We start from the raw sequence: 7,567 nt of genomic DNA, 5'->3' as shown, positions 1-7,567 counted from the left end.
CAGACATCCCTCTCACAATCCAGGACTGCTGGCTCCTAACCGCTCGCCTGTCTGCCTGCCTGATCACCCCTAACAGCCTCTGCCTTCTGGCCTGATCACCCCTAACCACCCCCCTGTCGACCTGGTCACCCCTAACTGCCCCCCACTGCTGGCCTGGTCGCCCCTACTGCCCCCTGCCAGCCTGGTCTCCTCTCACTGTCCCCCCACCAGCCTGGTCTCCCCCAACTGTACCCCCCTGCCAGCCTGGTCACCCCACACAACCTTCTGTTCAGTCGTTTGGTCACCCCTCACTGCACCCCCTGCTGACCTGGTTGCCCCATGCAGTCTGCTGTTTGGTCATTGCATGAGGGCATCCTGGACAATTTGCATATTGCCCTTTTATTAGTATATTGATTTCATAGAGGAGGGAGAGGGAAAGAGAGATAGAAACATAACTGATAAGAAGCATTGATAAGCTGCTTCCACACACCCCCTACTAGGGATTGAGCCCACAACCTGGGCATGTACCCTGACCAGAAATTGAACCTGTGACCTCCTGGTCCACAGGTCGGTGCTCAACCACTGAGGCACACAGGCCAGGCTCTTGATTGTCTTTTTAATAGAAGCCATTATAATAGGTGTGTGGTGTTTTGTTTGTTTGTTTGCTTGTTTTTCAATCTCCTAGTACTTTTGAGATTCTCTAATGTACTTTATAGAAATCAGATATGAGAAAGAAGATTAAACAACAGATGTGGTCATTGTAAATTATAAGAACACATCCACCATGACATCTATAAATCTTATGGATTATTTTTTTCTTTAGATTTCCTCTAAATGTCTTTGTTCCTGTTTCTGTTAACTTTTATTTTTATAATTGATTCTATACTTCCTATTTTATGAATTTCTGCTTTTTATTTTTATTGTGGTAATAACATTACCATTTTAATTATTTTATATGCACAGTGTAGTATTATTAAGTATATCCACATTGCTATTCCCCTTATAGTATGGCAGAGTAATTTATATCAAAGCAACACTCAAAATTGCTTCTACAAACTGGATAAAACACATGAAACAGCTGTTTAAATTCAAGGATGAGCAGTCATGGAAGCAAGTTTAGGGTCTGGTCTGAGGGAGAAGGGAAGAGAGATTAGATGATCACTTTTCCCCTTGTTGCCTGGGCTCATGCATAGTGTGTGAGGCTCAGCAGCTGAGAAGCACGCAGCAGTCCAGAGCCATCTGTATCTCATGGGCACAGGGAGAGAAAAATTGGACTTCAGTTCTCTGATGACAGCCAATGGGATAATCCAATGCGAAAGAAAAGATACTGGCAGAAATATGAGCCCAGCATCCTTTGGCTCAGACCTGGCCTAGTGGGGCGGGTGCAGAAGCAACCAATGGATGTGTCTATCTCACATGGGTTTTTTTCTCTCTCTCCCCCCCTTCCTTCCCCCCCTCTCTCCCTTGCACTCTCTTTGAAAAAAAATTAATGGAAAAAATATTTTTGGGTGAGAATTAAAAAAGAAAAGTCCATTTGCATCAAATAATTTTTTGGAAATTAATCTATTGTCATCACCAAATTTTAGTTACATAATCAAATTTGTAATTGTAGAATAATTATATGAATGAAATAAACAGTGTAGGTTTATAGGTGCTTTCAGCCTGGAAACACTAAGTGGTGGAACATTATACCATATACTATATTTGCATTATGGTAGAGATTCCCCCCTTTGTTTGTATTATTCCATTACAGCAATGTTCATATAGTAGTGCATCAGAGACATATTTAGTTCATTAGACCCTAACAATAATTATAAAAAGTAAAAATTGACAGCTTAATGGAAACAGTGCTCTACAATTAAAAAAAAAAAATACTTCCGTTGGAGCATTGTCCCATATACCAAGAGGCTGCGGGTTCAATTCCTGGTCAGGGCACATACCTAGGTTGCGAGTTCAATCCCTGGTTGGTGTGAGTAGGGGAGGCAACCAATTGATGTTTTTTTTCTCTCTCTCTCTCTCCCTTTCTCTCTCTATGAAATCAATTAAAAAAAAAATCCTCCTACTGTGAGGATTTAAAAAAAAATACTTCCACAAAATGTATCTCATAAAATTTCATTTAATCAATTTACAGGACCTTTAAAAAACATGTGTCCCTGAACCTTATAGAAAACAAAAATTATATTTTCTCTCTATATTAACTGTCAACACAGCAGTTATTATTATTATTGTAACAATTATACCTATTGTAATTAAGTGACTTCAAAAATCCAGCTTCTTTCAATCTTTAATTTTCAAAGCAAACCAAATACAGTAACCCATATTAGCCTTAAAGTTCTAAAACAATACATTTCCTATCTAAATGATACCTAGACATATACTAATTTTGATTGTCTTCTCATGTATTTCTCAGAAAATCAATCGCATGAAAATATTTCATTTCAGTACCCCTGAAATTATTTATAACACAATACAAATTTTCTAATTTATTGCCCATTACCATTTCATCCAAGCTCTCACCAATCTCCCTTCTCAGACTATACTCAGCCTAATGAATGGCTGGTGGGGACCCCGATTCATGTCCTTTCCCACCTCTTAATTTTTGCACACCCTATTCCTTTTGCTTATTCAACAATTAAATATAACTTACAAACTAGCTTAATCTGAATTTACTTAGATCAAATTTCTTACTGGCACTGTATCTATGATTCTATTTTCTCATCAGTCTTTATGTTTAGACACGACAAAATCTACTCCTTATTCGAATTCTGTCTTATATCTGGTCATAAATCCTACCCCCTGAGCCTGGGGATGCAAACCCTATTTTTAAAGTAGTCTTCCTGAAAACCAGATGAAGATTTCAGCATTACTTTAATTTATAAATCTGGCTATTTGGGATTGAAAATAACATATACATTTAATCTATTTGAAATTCTTAATAAAATTTGTTTTAAAGATGTATTATGGAAGTGTTTGCAGATATTCCATTAATACTTTAAATATTTAAGATTCTAATTTAAATAAATTTTTAGAAATCTCTTACTCTGACAAGCAAATACATCACACACGTTCTTCCATGTAAAGAAAGATATATTGAGTTTGAGACTAGACCATGTACAATTTTCTAAGATATATATTCTATCTGACTACTTTATATAACTATAGCAATGTTATCTGTAATTACAACTTTTCTCATATGTTCTACAGCACAAGATAATTCTTGTGGGATCCTGGAGCATAAGACACAAGGTTAAAAAGTGGATTAAAGACTTGTCTGCATTTATCTTTACTGGAGAGATTGCAGGGAATGTAATGAGTAGCTAGGGAGGGTCAGACCTGGTCCATTTTTTTTTCTATTACATATCAGAATTTTTAGTGAAACTCACAGACTAGTTCTATCCAGATTTTCCACCTTATGCTTATTTTAGATCTCACGATTTCTTCATAATTAATATTAGAAAAATGTTTAAATGAAACAAAAAGAATACTAATATGAGCAAGAAAATTAACTATCAGAAAAGGCCAAATGAATGGTGCATTTACTTCATGGGCAAGACTGAGGCAAGAAACTCGGTGAATTCCATATTCTACCACTATGGCAAGGATGGAAAGTGATCCCCTTATCCCCTCTTCCCTTCCATCTTTGTACCTTTCTTCTTTCCTTCCTTTCCTCCCTCCCTCCTTCTTTTCTATTTTCTTTCTTCCACAAACAGGTAAACACATGCTAAACATATAATTTGAACAACTGCATCATATGATATGGTAAGAACAAGCAATCAAGCAGAATTGTGCAGCAAGGAAGTCCCACCAGAAGAGTCAAACCACAGGCACTGCACATAGAGATTATTAAAGTAAAAGGGGAATTTGCATGAGACAAAAAAACAAAAAACAACAAAACAAAACAAAACAAAACTTCTAAAGAGTTTGTTTGGGAGTAAGACACTACTAGTATTTACTTTGACATGGAAATTTAAACAGGGAATCTAAGATGGGAGACAGGATGCATAACTGAAAAGTTTGTGGGGGTTTTTCTTCCTAAAGCACTGTTTAATTTCATGGATGATTGAAATTTTCTATTCTTCAAAATATATTAAATATTCCAAGAAATTTACTTGTCTGTAAAATGTCTGCTTTTGTTAACATGAACAAATAGAGATTCACAAAAGTTGGTTACATATACAATAATTAAAGCAAAAGTAATTTTAGTTTTGTTTAAAGATGGTTGATTTCATATAGGAGAATGTTTGTACACCTGCAGTTGAAAATAAAGCAATATGTATTTTTGACAATTCAAAGGACAATTTAATGAGTTGTTTCACTTCATTGACATTAACTTTTTTATTTAAAGCTGAAATTGAATAATGACCTCATAATGGCTTTCTTTTTATATAAACATATTCTGTGCTTAACCATACACTCAATATATGTGCCTAATTGTATTGTACTTTTATTTTAACATTTTATTTTATTATGTAATGAGCATGTCATAGATTGGGATGATTAAAATTATTATTGTATAATTGAATTATAATTTTTGTTGAATTTTCTACTATTTTAGGTCCTAAAGAGCAAACATAAAAATTCCAGTGGTATATAGCAAGATTTTGACTTGCAGGAAATGTTGTATTTGATGTTTCTCTTCATTGTATTTTTATTAGGTAAACTTTTAATTGAACCAATATATTCATTAATAAGTTCATTAATCTCATATGTGCAGACTGATGAATTTTCACAAAATGAAAACATCTGTTACTATTACCTAGTTAAAATATTTGAATAAAACCAAGAAGAGATTATTAGAATACTAGAGGCCTGGTGCATGACATAGTGCACACGTGGGGCCCCTAGGCCTGGCCAGAGATCAGGGCTGACCTGTGGGGTAACCGGCAGAGCGATCGGTTACCCACTGGCACCCGCCTTGGCCGACCTGGTGCCACGCACTCACCAGCCCCATCCCCTGACACTGCTGCCAGTCACCTCCCTCTTTGGGGCAACTGGTAGGGCAATTGGGGGACCCCACTGGCACCCGCTTTGGCTGGCCAATGGCCTGAGGGTTGGGGGCAGCTCCTGCAGTGAGCATCTGCCCCCTGGTAGTCAGTGAATATCATAGCAACCCGGCATTCCACCAGGGGTTCCGCGGTTTGGTAATTTGCATATTAGGCTTTTATTATATAGAATTATATAGAATTACCACAAAAGCTATCCCAGGTTTCTCTAAAGACTACTCAAACTCCCAATAATAACACATGATTTCCATCAGCACAGATTACATCTTGCCATTTTTACTATATATAAATAGAGTCCTACAGTGTATACTTTCATGTATCTAGCATTTTTATAAAATTTTATGTTAAAGTATTTTTTATCAGCTCATGTTAATTGCTGGATATCAATTGTTTTGCTACACAATTTATGTATAAATCTAGTGATAGGCATTTATCTGCTTCTAGTTTATGTTTATTAAAAATAATTATACCAGGGACATAATTATTTTGTTTCTCTCTTAGTCTCTCTCTCTCATATATATATGTCATCCCCGAAAATGTATCCATGTATACACACTCTTTTAATAATTATAAAGGCAGAGCTTATTCAAATGCATCCCATTTTCAAAATTGAGCTATCAGCTGTTAAAGTGTGTATGCATTTTGGGAGGACACCCTGTATAAATAATATTATTTGTTGAGTGTATTTCTAAATGATAGAGAAACTGCTAGGTCTTAGAACGTGTATGTACTCAACTTTAGTATTTATTGTCAAAGAGTTTTCTGAGTGTTTTTACCAATACAGGCTGCCATCTCCTGTGTAAAATACTTTCTGCCATTCTCCCTCCCTCATCCTCCTCTGCTCCAGGAAGAAGGAAGCCATCACAAGTGATGAGAGCTTTCACCAAAAACAAATCAACTTCTTTTAATGTTTACTTTTAGTAGATGAGGTTTGCTTATTTCTCATTTTTTTTCTCTGACATTTAATTCTTTTTAACTCTAGAAGGAATATTTCTAGATGTACCCAAGTTAATATTTTGAATTGAACTAAATTATATAGGCTTAAGATATCTTCCCTCTCCCCCATTTTATTAAAATTGATTGATTTTCACTCAAACTGCTCATATTGTTACAAATTACAGAAAAAGTCTAATCCATCAAAAATGCTGTTGACAGAGCAGTGGACACATTCTGTGTGGTATAAGAAGAAAATTGTCTAATCTCAGCTTTAAAGAATGATACCCTAAGTGATTTGACACCATCACGTATATATGTTATTGGCAGTAGGACATCCTTAATGCTGCCGTGGGGGCGGGAGAGGCTTCCACCACAGCTACTGCGCTTGCCAGCCGTGAGCCTGGCTTCTGGCTGAACAGCGCTCGCCCTGTGGGAGCGCACTGACCACCAGGGGCAGCTTTGAGCAGGATCAGGCCGAAACTGGCTCTCCAACCTCCCCCGAAGGGTCCCAGGTTGTGAGAGGGTGCAGGTCAGGTCGAGGGACCCCCGGTGCACAATTGAGGCTGGGGAAGAACACAGGAGGTTGGCCAGCCAGGGAGGGACCGCAGGAGGGCTCCAGGGTGTGTCCAGCTCATCTCACTCAGTCCCAGACCCCAGCAGCAAGCTAACCTACTGGTTGGATCGTCTGGCCCCTGGTGGTCAGTGCATGTCATAGTGAGCAGTTAAGCAGCCTTAGCATATCATTAGCATATTATCTTTGATTGGTTGAATGGATGACCAGATGACCAGATACTTAGCATATTAGGCTTTTATTATATAGGAGATTATAGATTTTATATATATATATATATATATATATATATACACACAATATACATATATGGATGTATACATATATGTACATATATGTATACATCCATATATGTATACACACACATATATGTATATATATGGTCTCCATGTATTAAAGCCATACATAAAACATAAATACCTTATAGTCATTTGAAATATTTTAATGACCCAAGAAATAAATTTAACAGGCATCTAGTATTGTTACTTTATCTTTATTGTTGAGTAGAACAGCAAATAAATTGTTATAAATCAAAAGTTGCTAGTGACATTTTTAAGATTACCGCCAATGTTTAACTATTTCCATATAATGGTCCTTTGTGGCAATTAGATTTGCGCCTATTTCTTGATATAACATGTGCAATATTTTACATTACATACAAAAAAGTGTCATTATGAGAAGAAAGATTTTTCAATGCTTAGTGCTCTGTGGACACTTTTATTTTATTTTATTAATGGCTGAAGTAGCTATGTGATTACACTCGACTTAAAATATTTCTAGTTAAAAATGTAGCGAGTATGCTATATGTAAAATAGTTTTAAATCTTCAGCTCCCCATCCTTCTAGACAACGTGGTGGATTAGGAGTCATGTTTAGGAGATCTTACCTGGCCTAAGAACACTCATTCAAGTACCAACTGTACCAGTGTTAGATAGCCTTTCATTCAGGTGCACATCCTATCAAGACTATACATTTTCTACAAGAAAAGGTCAACTCTATTTCGAGTTGACTATGTGTTACTACATATAGGTCAATATTTATCTGGCAGCATGGAATTGCTTCATTTCAATTACTTACCA

Source organism: Myotis myotis, unplaced genomic scaffold (genome assembly GCF_014108235.1).
Source record: "Myotis myotis isolate mMyoMyo1 unplaced genomic scaffold, mMyoMyo1.p scaffold_m19_p_5, whole genome shotgun sequence".
In the NCBI taxonomy this organism is placed as follows: Eukaryota; Metazoa; Chordata; class Mammalia; order Chiroptera; family Vespertilionidae; genus Myotis; species Myotis myotis.
The sequence above is the reverse complement of the archived record's forward strand: the minus strand, read 5'-3'. Positions refer to the sequence as shown.